Source organism: Leopardus geoffroyi, chromosome E3 (genome assembly GCF_018350155.1).
Source record: "Leopardus geoffroyi isolate Oge1 chromosome E3, O.geoffroyi_Oge1_pat1.0, whole genome shotgun sequence".
Classification (NCBI taxonomy): domain Eukaryota; kingdom Metazoa; phylum Chordata; class Mammalia; order Carnivora; family Felidae; genus Leopardus; species Leopardus geoffroyi.
Genome location: NC_059340.1, coordinates 7249607 through 7264298, shown reverse-complemented (window position 1 = coordinate 7264298; position 14692 = coordinate 7249607). Strand labels below are relative to the sequence as shown.

Sequence of the window (14692 nt, the reverse complement as noted above, 5' to 3'; positions counted from 1 at the left end):
CCTTAATCTGCCAGTGAGGAGCGCCGCTTCCCAGAGACGCAAGCGGATTGGTCGCAGGTCCTCCTTAAATGCCCATCTCCCAGCCCCTCGGCCGCAGAGTTCGAGGACAGGGGGGCGTGTCGGTGGGTGGGGGCGGGGCCGGAGGGAGGAGGGCGGGCTGAGGGTGTGCGCCTGCGCGCAGAGGGCTCGGCGTTTTCCATGAGCTGGGATTGCAGTTGAGAGTGTGACAGCGAGTGAGAGAATAAAGTGAAATGCAGAGTGAAGAGCTATTCAAATGCTATTTTTATACCTACTCCAGGCAGCTCTCTGTTTAAGACAGGGGTTTGTTCCCAAAGCGGCTTTTCCTCCTGGGATTCTGTGAGGAACGGTGTGATGGTGAGTCGAGTCCCCCGCCTCCTCCCCTCAGGCAAAGCAGTCGTGGTGCTGTCTTGTCTAGTATGTGCCAGGAAACATTAGCAACAGTACTTTGAAGTCACTTTTTAATACATGAGTGTCACATCGAAAGTTTTTGCTTTAATATAAATAGTTTCTGGGCCCGCAATACCAATGTGACCGAGAAAGTGCTGGTGAAGTAAAATGAAGGATGATTCTAGAAATAAGTACTTTTTGGTGATAAGATGGGGGAATTGGCGCCCTCGGTGCGTTGCTGATGGGGCTGTGAAATGATGCCACTTCTATGGAAAACCCATCAACGGTTCCTGGAAAAGCCAAATTCAGAGTTAGTTCCATGAGCAGTTCCACTCCTAGATGGATACCTAGGAGACTTGAAAACATGTCCACGCAAAAACTTGCACACAAATACTCTTAATAATCTAAGGATGGAAACCACGCAAATATCCATAAACTGAACAACAGAGAAATAAAATGTGGCGTATCCATGCAGTGGACTCTCATGCAGCCATAAAAAGGAATGACGTATTGGTAAATCCTACAGCATGGATAAACTTTGGAAACATGAACCCTGAGTGAAAGCAATCAGATACATGAGGCCACATAGAGTATTTTGCTGTTTTTGCGAAATGTCTAGACGAGGCAAATCCGTAGAAACAAGAAGATTAGAGGTTGCCAGGGGCAGAGGGGAGAGAGAAATGGGGGGTGGGGGGTGACTGCTACTTGGTGATGGAAATGTTCTGGAATGATAGAGTGATGATGGTGGTTCCGCAGTCTGAATGTAATAAAACCACTGAATTGTGCACTTTATTTTTTTTTTAATTTTTTTTTTAACGTTTGTTTATTTTTGAGACAGAGAGAGACAGAGCATGAACGGGGGAGGGGCAGAGAGAGAGGGAGACACAGAATCGGAAGCAGGCTCCAGGCTCTGAGCCATCAGCCCAGAGCCTGACGCGGGGCTCGAACTCACGGAGGGCGAGATCGTGACCTGGCTGAAGTCGGACGCTTAACCGACTGCGCCACCCAGGCGCCCCGTTATTTTATTTTTTTTAATGTTTATTTATTTTTGAGACAGAGAGAGACAGAGCATGAGCGGGGGAGGCGTAGAGAGAGAGAGGGAGACACAGAATCTGAAGCAGGCTCCAGGTTCCAAGCTGTCAGCACAGAACCTGATGTGGGGCTTGAACTCACGAACTGTGAGATCATGACCTGAGCTGAAGTTGGATGCTTAACTGAATGAGCCACCCAGGCACCCCACTTCCTTCTGGTTTTAGAGACTTTTTTTTTTTTTTTTGGCCTCATGGTCTCTTAATTCTGCTCTGTACCCTTCCATGGTACTTTCTTCTTTTGGAAAGGAGGGAACAAATCCTGAGATGTAAAATGTTTATACCCAGCTGTTTCCAAATAATCTCAGACCTTCCTCTCTCTGCCTGGAAACCACATGTTCCTTTATTTACCCCCAACTTGACCCCTCCCAACACACATACTTTGTCCCACCAGGATCTAAGTGGCTCCTATTTCTAGTCTAATGCTTACTACACTTCACTGCTACTCTTTGTTTACCTGCCTAGCTCACTTACAAGCTGAGCAGCATGGGGTCAGGTCTTTGATGTTTTCAGCATGTTATTCCCAAAGCATATGACTATTACCCTGCAGTCTTTAAAAAGTGCTGGTTGAATGGATGTGCCAGGGTTAAGATCCAGGAAGAATAGAGTTGGGGTTTGGTAGTCTGTTGATGGTTATATATAATGCATAACATATTTTAAAATATTCTATTTCTTAAAATCCCTTCCCCTTCTCTCTGTAGAGAGAGAGATTTATTTTAAGGAATCTCAAGCAAATCACACTGGCAAGTAGGAAATCTGTAGGGTGGGCCAGCAGGAAGAGTTGATGTTGCACCTTGAGTCTGAAACCTGCAGGACACAAGGCTAGAACTCGGGGGTTTTATGTTATTACAGGAATTCTGGAGAATTCCTTCTTTTCTGAAAAAGCTTGATCTTTTCTTATAAGGTCTTCAATTGATTGGGTAAGGCCCACCTGCATGGTGGCATTTAATCTGTTTTGTTCAAAATTAAATATTCATCATATCTTAAAAAATGCTTTCACAGTGTAGGGGAGGCAGATTTTTACCTTTGCCCTCCTAGGGTCTTTGGCTGGGTCTGATGATTAAATTGACATAAGACAGGAGAAAAGTATACACATTTATTTAATGCAAGTTTTACATGACTAGGAAGCCTTCATAAGGAAACAGAGACTGAAAGAAGTGACAAAACCTTTTATACTAGGTTGAACAAAGGAAGACAGTTGTGGAAAACTAAACTGTGTGTGGGTGGTAAAGGAAGATAAGAAGAATTATTTTAATAAGGTCTGTTTTACAGAATTCTCTAGTCACAATTTCCTGTCCTCGATAATTAAGAATGTTACTTGCCCTCTGATACAGGGATGACATCTAAGGGTCTTACCATCTGTTTTCAAGAAGAAAAGGGGGAGAGTCAGAGTGCCTTTCTTGTAACTGCTGTTTAAGTACCTTTAGCTCATAATAATTTTTATGTCACAGAGACATATTTTGGGGTGACATACTATAATTTCCTTCAACAGCAACATCTAGACTGATGTTTGACCAAACCAATGGGTACCATAGCCTAGGCAAGTTGACACATAAAGTGAACCATCACATCCACAAAAGTCAAAGAGGGTGGGTGCCCCTTTGCTGTGATGGTCTCTGTGGCAGCATTCATACCTGGGACTGCAGTTGTGGGTAATCCTTTCCCACTGGCTTTCCCTTGTCTCCACCCAGGAGTCTTATGGGATAACTGAGCAAAGGGGAAGGAATGTGCTTTGTAAGTACATATCTTGAGGAAGCACTGGTAAGCCAGAAGGGGAGGAGACACTTGAATGTCTGGAGCACTATAGCCTATGAGTGCTGGGAGCCCATATAAAGTTGGAGAGTCCACTTCCTTGGCTTTCTGTGGCCAAGAGACAACAAAGCCCATCTAATAATACACAGGCTCAAGCCACTTCGTTTCTCAAATTTAGTAGTATGTGAAAAAACAAAAAGAAGCAAAAGCAGGGTTCCAAAATTGTGCTATGACTGAAATGGTTGCACTTGACAAATGAATGCTTTTGACACAGAGATATTACAAAGCTTTATGATTTTGACAGTCATGCAATAATTGCCAGGTTTACAAAGTTAATCTGAGAAGCAGAATGCTATAAGACACCAGTTAAATTGTAATCTGAAAGTCTCCTTCCTTTCTTGTGGGCATGTCTCTGACTGAATATATAACCAACACCCTTTAGAAGGAATGTTCAAAACCTACATTTGAGGCTTTCATGAATGTGAAGCCCAGGCAAAAAGTCCCTCTCAGCCTGGGCTAGGCTCCCGACAGCTTTAACATGCCTCAATTTCTTGTTATTTTTATGGCCTTAAGGAGGGGGTCCCAGACAGAATTAATACTGTGGTCATGAGTCACATCCTCAGCCCTGGCTTCATACTTTTTTTCCAGTTATAGATTTACCCTCAACTGAATTTATAATTACTTTTAGGACGTAAGTTTTTCCCCTAAGGCTAGAAAGGATTAATTCATTCGTTACAGAGCTACTACTAGACATTGTTCTAGAGGTTGTGGGTAGAACAAAGCTGTCTATCGTCATGGAGCTGATACTCTAGTAGATGGAGACAGAAAATAAGCAATACATATAAAAGGAAAATTAAGTAGCGTGTTAGAAGATGATAAGTGGTATAGGAAAAAAATCATCAGGGTAAATGGGATCCAGAGTGTGGAGGTAAGAGGGGACCTGCTGCTCTATTAAATAGGGTGGTCCTGGTAGGTTTCACTGAGGAGACATTGAGAAGACTCGGGAGTCAGCCTGGAGGAAATGGGAAAGAGTATCCATGGAAGAGGTAAGGAATACAAAGGCTCAGTGTGTGTGCATATGAATGCGCTTATCTGATATACTTGAGAATTAGCAAAGAAGCCAATGTGGTTGAAACTAAATGATCAAGTGGAGAGTAGTAGGAGTAGTAGGAGACAAGTTCAGGGAGGTAATGGAGGCCAGAACATGTATAGCTATATAGGAATTTGGTTTTTCTTCTGAGTTGTTGTCAACTCCCCCCCCCCCATTATTATGCCCCGTAGGAGACTTTTTAGATTTTTATTTTCCTAATTGCTACCCTCTCATGAAATTTTAATACCATAGATATAGCTTCTATTTATCTATGTACTGTGGCCCTTTGGAGGGCTAGAAACCATTATAATATCCAAGATTTTTTCACCCCCTGCTCCCCCAAAAACAACTTTCAACCCCTTGAAGATGATATTGTTCCTGTTGAGAATGCATGCTGAGTGAAATAGGGACTCACCAGGGAGTTTAAACAGAGGAATGACATGATCTTACTATTAAAAGGATCATTCTGGATGTTCTGTTGAGAAAAGGCTATAGGAAAGTAAGTGCGGAAGCAAGAAGACCAATTAAGTAAGAGATTATGGTGACGTTGACCAGGGTAGTAGTAGTGGAGGTATTGAGAGGTAGTCAGATTATAAATATATCTTAAAGGTGAAACCAATAGGATTTCCTGAAGCATTGAGTGTAGGATGTGAGAAAAAATAAAGCAATAAGAATGATTTTAAGGTGTTTGGCCTGAGCCACTGTAAGGATGGCATTATTAACTTAGTGGGAAAAGATAAGGATAGAGTAGTTAATTTAGAGGGCAGTTGGTGGTGGAATCAGTTCATTTTTGCCCATATCTATCTGGTATGTATCCAAGTGGAGATTTTGAGTAGGCAGATAGAAGAGTCTGGAAATCAGGAAGGAGTTCTGTGCTAGAAATATAAATTCGGGAGCTATTGGTTAATAGATGGCCATGATATTGGATAAGCTAAACAAGGGAGTGAATGTAAATAGAGAAGAGAATCAAAGTCTGATCCCTGGGGCATGCCAACATCAAGAGATTGTGAGAAGAGGAGGAATCAGTGAAGGAGTCTGGGAAGGAACAATTTACCAATTGTTAGGTTAGAGGAAACCAGGAAAGTGAGGTGTCCTGGAAAACAAGTGAAGAGTATATATCAGGGGGGAGTGAGTGACCAGCTGGTGCAGACACTGCTGATAGGTGCTGAGAACCATCAGTAGGTGATTGATTGTTGGATTATGTGCTATGAAGATCATTGATAATTTCAAGAAGGCCAGTTTCAGTGGAATGGTCAGAACAGAGTCTGATATAAGATTAAGAGAATGGGAGTGGAGAAATCAATTGCATTGAGTAAAGTCATATACTTTTAAGAGTTTTACTGCAAAGGAATCAAAGAAAAGGGGCAGTAGCTGGTAGAAGGATTAATCTGTGGATTAAGCACTGGATTAATCAGTGATCAGAACAGACCTTGGTGATCAACGGGGTCAAGGGAAGGTTTTGTCAAATTGAGAGAATAAAAACAGAGTTCTATGCTGTTAGGAATAACTCAGAAGCAGTGCGGGGGGTGGGGGTGGTGATGTAGGAGAGAGCAAAGAAAATTTCTGGGGCAATAGCCTTGTGAAATTGAGGGAGGATGGGGTCTAGTGAAGGATGGTCTTTAGATAAGAATATGGACGGTTCATTCATGGCAACTGATGGGCAGGCTGGTTATATGGACACAGATACTGATAGTAGCTGGATAGAAATGCGGGTGGGGGAGTCTGTGAAATATTTTCAGAATTGGGGACTACAGCCATTGCCTAGGAGAGAGGGGGAGATGATGTATTTGGAGTTTGAGGACACAGGCCCAGGTGTGAAATGGTCATCCCAGAAAGAGTGACTAAGGAAGGTGGATGACAGCATCGTCGGTGGAGAGCAGCTCACGGAAGTGAAAGGCTGTGGTGTTGAAAGATTCACCCACATGGATTTTGAAATTGCTGAGTGTTAGGACAGGTAGGGAATTGGAGAGAGTGACACTGAGCCAGGAGCTGACATTGTTTAGAAATGAGGAAGGAGGGTTGTTGGCAGATAACAGGAGCAACTTGCGGTAGGATCTGAAAGGCCCTGAGCAGTTATGAGCTTGAGTCCCTTCCAGGTCAAGGCAGTGGAGCTGGGAATGTGGCAGGTGAGGGTGGGCAAATGTGGCCTCAGAGACATGGCACAGTGAGCTGGAAAGCCAAGGCCCAGGGCCAGCCAGTCAGCAGCAAGTGACCAAGCCGACTGGGAGCTAGAGTAAGGAGGGGCTCTCCTGCCTTCATTAGAGGTGAGTGTGATTGGGGCAAGCATCTGTATTTAAATGATCCTGATGGTAAGATGGAGATGTGTAAATTCCCAGAGCTCCTGGTGCACATGATCCTATAGGGCCTGAATGGATGGGAGTCCAGTTGGCACCACTGTGGACTTGTTAAACAACAATTTCTTGCATTTGTGGAGTTACAGCCCTGTATTACTTGTATTTGAAAATATCAGCTCATCCTCATTCTCTATTCAGTCCCTCAAACCTCAGCTCAGGGCTGTCATTAGAATTTAGCCTCTTGCCTTGCAAACTAAGATTATGTTCATAAACTGGGGCTTTATTTTCTCAAAATTGGGCAAAACAAAATCAAATAAAATTCAGGTCCACAAATCCAGTATCATCTCTTTCCCAATTACCCCTCCCTCTCCATCATCCCCACCTCCCTTACCATAAAACCACCCATGAGAGGTAAGGAAGCCAAATTTGGTGACCCTTTCTTTTCTCTCCTCAAATAAATGACAGTGTAGCCACTGCAGAAAGAATAAAGGCCTGGGCAAGTCTTGGCAGATACTCCAAAGAGAGGAAGGGTGGGAGACCAGAAAGGGGCTAAGATGGAGGTGGGATGGTAATATGAACCCAGAGGGGTGTATGCTAGATCATGGGCTTCAACCAAGTTCTAAATCATCTCAGGGACAGAGGGGGTTGGGCCTATCAAGGAGAACTTTCCTGGGTTGGACATGGGAGAGAGTCCTTTCTGATTCTGACTTTTCCCTTGAAAACTCTTCCCAAGTTGATTAGACTCTAATGAAGATATGAGTTAATATTATTTCATGATTCTTTAACGTTTTCATCACCAATGACCCCCTTTGTTATGGACTAAGTGTCTCCCCTCACTCCCTTTTATATGTTGCAATCCTTAACCCCAAATGTGATGGTAGTAGGTGGGGCCTTTGGGAGGTGATGAGGTCCTGAGGGTGGAGTCCTGTGAGTGGGATTCGGGCCACAATAAGAAGAGACTGGGGAGAGCTTCCTTCTTTTCTCTTTTCTCTACCACTTGAGGATAAAACTAGAAGTCAGCAGTCTCAACTCAAAAGAGGGCTTTCACCAGAACCTGACCATCCTGGCACTCTGATCTTGGACTTCCAGGCTCCAGAACTAAATTTCTGTTGTATATGAGCCACCCAGGCTATGGTACTTTGGTACAGCAGCCAGGACTGAGACACCCTATTTGTAGTCTCTTTTTACAACATTATAATATGATGTAACCTTTCCCCCATTTTTGTTTCAAATTTATTAAAATTTTTCATTTCTATTTCCAGTATCATTGGATACCTTCAACATCCATTTCTACTAAGTATTTTATTAAAAAAATTTTTTAATGTTTATTTATTTTTTGAGAGAGAGAGAGAGAGATGGAGTGCAAAAGGGGAGGGCAGAGAGAGAGGTAGACACAGAATCTGAAGCAGGCTCCAGGCTCCGAGCTGTCAGCACAGAGCCTGATGTGGGGCTCAAACTCACAAACCGTGAGATCATGACCTGAGCCAAAATCAGTTGCTTAACCGACTGAGCCACCTAAGTGCCCTTCTACTAAGTATTTTAAATACCTCACATAGTTCACAGACCCCACTGTGGGACCCCGACTGCCTAATTTCCTTTGTGGCTGTCATTTACTCTACTGCCTGGGTCGGTTCCTGTGTGTTGTCAGTCCTGTCCATATTACTATTGCTTTTCACCAGAGCTGACTTCATGGGTGCTCAAACTGTACAGTCACACAAGGTCCCTTGCTCAGAATGGCCTGTGCTGGGTTTAATGCTGTGCTGTCCCCATCTTGAAATTTGTAATAATTTTTGAACAAAGGGCCCCACATTTTCATTTTGTACAGGGCCCCCACATGTTGTAGTTGGTCCTGCCAGTCACGACTGGGAGAGGTCCTGGGGCTGGTTGGGGGCATAGCCCTGAATTACTCTGACAGGCTGCTCAAGACTCTGGCAGGAGGGAGGGAGACTTCCACTTTCTCACAATCCATATCTCAGACCCGCTTTGTTTCCTTGAGTTAAAAAATTATAAACATGAAATCACTGCTTCACTATATACTAACTAATTTGGATGTAAATTTTAAAAAATAAAAAATAAAGTTAAATTATATAAAAAAAAGTGACACGGAATGGTTTAAGGACAGATTTACATTTACAGATTTGTGGCTATTTTTCTAAAAATCATAAAATGTCTAATGTCACTTTATTATAATAAGGATTTTTTTGAGTAAAAAAAAAAATTATAAACATGAGGGGTGCCTGCATGACTCAGTCAGTTAAGCGTCCAACTCTTGATTTCAGCTCAGGTCACGATTGCAGGGTCATGGGATCTAACCCCTGTCAGACCCTGTCAGAACCGGCTTAGGATTCTCTCTCTTTCCCTCTCTCTCTGCCCCTTCTCTGCTCATGCTCAATCTCTCTCTCTCTCTCTCTCTCTCTCTCTCTCTCCCCCCCCCCCTCTCTAAATAAACTTAAAAAAAAAGATTGTAAACATTGACACAGATTCCCTCTTGCCTCTTTATTTGGAAAACCCTGCCACAAATTCTGTGCCTGTTGCTTTCATTTTTGTTTCCTTGTGCTTTATTTCATTTCCTCCCAACCAAGTGTGTACGTGGTGCAAACAGCCAAGAGTTGTTCTTGGTGGGGACCCCGTTCACCACCTCCCATGCCCCTTTTTGCCCCCACCAGGCAGGCAGCCATGCACTCCTGCACAATTCCTGCTGCTGTCTTTGAACTTTCTGCCTCCAAATGCACTGAGGAACCAGAGTGGTAAAGGGTAGAAGGGAAAGGAGATCGAAGGAGAAGGAATGGAGAGGAGGAGAGTGGGGGGGGGGGGGGATGAAAGGAAGAGAGAAGCAAAGGGCGAGTAGCTGAGGGTTGGGAAGTGCTTGGGATGAGACCCCTTTAAACTTATTTTATTCTTTAGAGAGAGAGAAAGAGAACAAGTCAGGGAGAGGGGCAGAGGGAGAGAGAGAATCCAAAGCAGGCTCCACGTGTATATACATATATATATAGAGAGAGAGAGAGAGACAGAGACAGAGACAGAGACAGAGACAGAAGGAGACAGAGGGAGAGAGAGAGAGAGATTGTGCATACTATTTGATTTTTTGGCCTACCGATAATTCAACTATGTACACACATATATTCAACTACCCATTTAAAAGAGCTACCTAGGGGGTACCTGGGTGGCTTAGTTGGTTGGCTGTCTGACTCTTGATCTCAGCTCAGGTCTTGATCTCAGGGTCATGAGTTTGGGCTCCATGCTGGGCATGAAGCTTACGAAAATAATAAAATAGAGTAGAATAGAATAGAATAAAAAAATAAAACTACCTAATATTCAGTCATTTAATTTATGTAATTTAATAATTTCCTATTGTACACCTGGTTATTTAAATTGTTTTCAATTTTCATTTTTAAACAGTATGGACTGAAAATTCTTGGCATATCCAGGATATGCACTTTCTAGATAGGATAAATTTCTAGAAGGAGCATTTTAAAGGATGGCAGTCCACAGTGTAGAGTAGTGGCAAAAGCATGTATTAAAAACACTTATATGCTCTGTAATTTAGTTACATCATTTAGTCCCTCTGTAACTCTGTTTTCTGCATCTATAAAATGAAGGTGATAGCATACTGCTTCATGGGCAGCTGTGAGGATTGAAAGAACTAATAACACACTTAGCCTAGTGTCTGGAACATGATAAGAGCTCAATAAATGTGAGCTATTATTACTGCCAGACAGCTCTTTCAAAAAGTTGCACAAATTACACAGCACCCTATACTAGGATATACTCTCATTTGAATTAATGTTAGATATTATCCCCCTTTTAAATTAGTGATTCTCAACTTTGACTATACATAGGAATCATGTGGGGAACCTTAAAAAATACTGATACCCTGGTCCCACTCCCAAAGATTCTGATTTAATTGGTCTGGGATGTGACCTTTGGCATTGGAATTTTTGAGGCTTCCTAGGTGATTCTGATATACCGTTATGTGAGTTATCACTGCTTTATTTTCTCTTTGGTGGAAAAATATATATATTGATGGTGCTAGCAGCTGGGAGGAGGGGGGTGAGGAGTAACTGCTTAATGGGCACTAGCTTTCCTTTTGGGGTGAAGAAAATGTTTTGGAACTAGATGGATGTGGTAGTTACATAACACTGTGAAAGTACTAAATGCCACTGAATTGCTCACTTTAAAATGATTAATTTTGTGTTATGTGAATTTCACTTCAATAAAAAAACAGAAAAATATTATGTCTTTTTTTAATATCCTTTAAAAATTTTTTAAATGTTTATTTATTTTCAGAGACAGAGATGGAGTAGGGGTAGGAGCAGAGAGAGAGAGAGAGGAGAGAGAATCCCAAGCAGATTCCATGCTGTCACCAAAGAGCCTGATGTGGGCCTCCATCCCATGAACTGTGAGATCATGACCTGAACCAAAACCAGGAGTTGAACGCTTAACTGATTGAGACTCAGGTGCCCCTATTTTAATTTCTTTTACAATTATGATTGAGGGTTTAATTATATGTTTAGTAACCATTAGGATGATTTTTCTTTTACTCTTTTTCTTAAGCCTGTCTATTGCTCACTTTTCTGCTAAGAAGTTCATTTTACTGTTTGTAGGAGCTGTTAGAATGTTAACCTTTGTCTGACTCGGGTTTCAAATGTTTTTTTCAGTTTGCTTTTTGTCTTTTATTCCTGTGTTTTTTTTTAATTTTTTTAAACATTTATTTATTTTTGAGAGACAGAGTGAGACAGAGCATGAGCAGGGGAGGGGCAGAGAGAGAGGGAGACACAGAATCTGAAGCAGGTTCTAGGTTCCAGGCTATCAGCACAGAGCCTGATGTGGGGCTCGAACTCACAAACCACGAGATCATGACCTGAGCCGAAGTCGGACGCTTAACCGACTGAGCCACCCAGGCGCCCCAATTCCTGTGTTTTTTGATGTACAAGTTAATTTTTTTTTTCTTGTAATTAAACTGTCAAGTTTTGTATGATTTTGCCCTTCAGTGTCAGGCTTAGAAAGTACCCCCCCAACCACCCCCCACACACACACACTAGAAAAAGAGCAAACTAAACCTAAAGAGAACAGAAGGAAGGATATAATAAACATTAGAGTGGAGATAGAGAATACAAAATAAAGTAGTAGAGAATTCAAAATAATAGGGAAAATCCATTAAACCAAAAGTTGGTTCCTTAAAAAGATCAACAAAATCAACAAATTTTTAGCCCAACTGACTATGAAACAAGACTCAAATAAATAAAATCAGAAATGAGTTTCAGATAACATTACTATTGACCTTACAGGAAAAAGAAAAAGATTGTAAGAATATTCTGAATAGTTGCCAACAAATTAAATAATCTAGATGAAATGGACAAATTCTTAGAAACACACAATGTACCAAAAATCTGAATAGACCTATAACAAGTTAGGAGATTGAATCAGTAATCAAAGACTTTCACAAAGGGAAAAGTCCAGGACCAGAGGGCTTTACTGGTATTATCCAGTGAAAAATTCTACCAAACATTTAAAGAAGTAAATACCAGGTATACCTGAATACCAGGGCGCCTGGGTGGCTCAGTCGGTTAGGCGGCCGATTTGGGCTCAGGTCATGATCTCGTGGTCCGTGAGTTCGAGCCCTGTGTCGGGCTCTGTGCTGACAGCTCAGAGCCCAGAGCCTGTTTCAGATTCTGTGTCTCCCTCTCTCTCTCTGACCCTCCCCTGTTCATGCTCTGTCTCTCTCTGTCTCAAAAATAAATAAACGTTAAAAAAAATTAGAAAAAAAAAGAAGTATGAATACCAATTCTTCTCAACCTCCTTCAAAAAATAGGAGAGGAAGAAACACTTCCTAATTTATTCTGTTAGTCCAGCATTATCCTTATAACAAAGCTATAAGAATACATTGCAAGGAAAGAAAACTGCAAACCAATATTCTTTATGAACATAGATGCAAAAATCTTCAACAAAGTATTAGTGAACTAAATCCAGCAACATATTGAAAGGATTATATACTGTGATAAAGTGGAATTTAACCCAGGAATGCAAAGATGGTTCAACTTACAAAAATCAATCACTGTAATACACCACAATAGGAGAAAGAAGGAAAAAAAAATTCCCACATGATCATCTCAATTGATGCAAAAAAAGCATTTGACAAAATCCAACACTTTCATGATAACAAGAAAAGGATGCCTGCTTTTACCACGTCTATTCAGCGTTGAATTAGAAGTTCTAGCCAGAGCAACTAGGCAAGAAAAATAAAACACATCTAAATTGTAAATGAAATAAAACTATATTTATTTGCAGATAACATGGTTATGTGTGTGTGTGTATATATATTTTTCTCTCTCTCTGTATATATATATTATATATATACATATATATATACATATATATATTATATATACTCTCTGTATATATATATATTATATATATATATATGTGTGTGTGTGTGTGTGTGTATGTGTGTGTGTGTGTATTTATAAAATCCCAAAGAATCCATGAAAACACTATTAGAGCTAATAAACCAATTCAGCAAAGTTGCAGGACACAAAATCGACACACAAAAATCAGTTGTATTTATATTCATTAGCAATTAATCTAAAAAGGACATTTAAATAGCAATACCATTTATAATACATAAAAAGAATAATATACTTAGAAATAAAGTTAACCAAGGAGGTGTGAGACTTGTATAAGGAAAATTACAAAAAAAAAAATTGCTGAAAGAAATTAAAGAAGATCTAAATAAATGGGAAGACATCCATATTCATGGGTTGTTAAAAGACTTAATATGGTTAAGATGGCCATACTGTCTATCATACTGCAAAGTGATTTACAGGTTCAGTGCAATCCTTATAAAAATCCCAATGGCCTTTTTGCAGAAAGGGAAATCACTCCTAAAATCCATAAATCAAGAGAATTGAAAACATATGTCCACCACAGAAAAACGTACACAAATGGTTGTAGCAGTACTATTCACAATAGCTGAAAGGTGGAAACAACTCAAATGTCCATCAACTGATGAATGACAAACAAAAACTAATATATCTATATACAATGGAATATCATTCAGCTGTTAAAAGTGATGAAGTCCTGATTCACGCTGAAACATGAATGAGTTTGGAAATGAAAGAAGCCAAAAACAAAAGGCTACTTATCATATGTTTCTATTTATGTGAAGTGTGTAGAATGGGCAAATCCATACAGACAGAAAGTTAGTGGTTGCCAGAGGGAAGGAGGGGGGAATGGGGAGTGAATGCTTAATGGATATGGGGTTTTCTTTGGGGTGATTAAAAGATCTGGAAGTAGTGGGAATGGTTGCACAATATTGTGAATGTACTTAATGTCACTGAATTGTACACTTTAAAATGTTAAAATGATGAACTTCATGTTATGTATTTTGTACTACAATAAAAAGTCCTTTCCAATGCAAGATCAAGTAAATTTTTACTTCCAAAAATAATAGGTTTTTTGTTTTACTATCAAAATTTTAACTCTTTAATTAAATTTTTTACCCAAGTTATCACAATACCATTTATTGAATAATGTCTTTATTCTGTGCTGGTTTGAAGTGCTGCCTTTATCATATGGTCTGAGGCCAGGCTTTCTCTCCAGCATGTGGTTGGATTTTGCAGTATTATTAGCCTCTCTAGTCTGTTTTCAGTATAACATGTTTTTTTATCTATTGTAGTTTAGAGCACATTTTAGTTTAGTACACATTTTAATATCGGAGTACCTCATTATTTAAGCATTTTCTTGGTGATTTTTTAACATTTTTCTCCCAGATGAACCCAATGATTATTTTGTTAGATTAAAACTACCCCTTTGGGGGCACCTGGCTGGCTCAGTTGGTGGAGTGTGCGACTCTTGATCTTGGGGTTGTGAGTTCGAGCCCCATGTTGGGTGTAGTTATTACTTAAAAATAAAATCTTTAAAAAAAATACCCCTTTGGGAAATACAAATCAAAACCACACTCAGATATCACCTCACGCCAGTCAGAGTGGCCAAAATGAACAAATCAGGAGACTCTAGATGCTGGAGAGGATGTGGAGAAACGGGAACCCTCTTGCACTGTT

General features: G+C 40.7%; 1 protein-coding gene across 7 annotated transcripts in view; it reads left to right on the top strand.

The window, feature by feature from the left end:
* The first annotated feature begins 161 nt into the window (after window positions 1-161).
* LOC123589021 (NXPE family member 3-like) overlaps window positions 162-14692 on the top strand; it is a 65305-nt gene continuing 50774 nt past the window's right edge. For 5 of the 7 annotated variants that reach the window (XM_045460580.1, XM_045460582.1, XM_045460583.1 and 2 more), the window contains exon 1: window positions 181-375. The gene's annotated coding sequence lies outside the window, so the exon portion shown is untranslated. Of the gene's footprint in view, window positions 376-10919; window positions 11090-14692 lie in introns of those variants that run through there. The other 2 variants (XM_045460578.1, XM_045460579.1) reach the window with 2 other exon arrangements.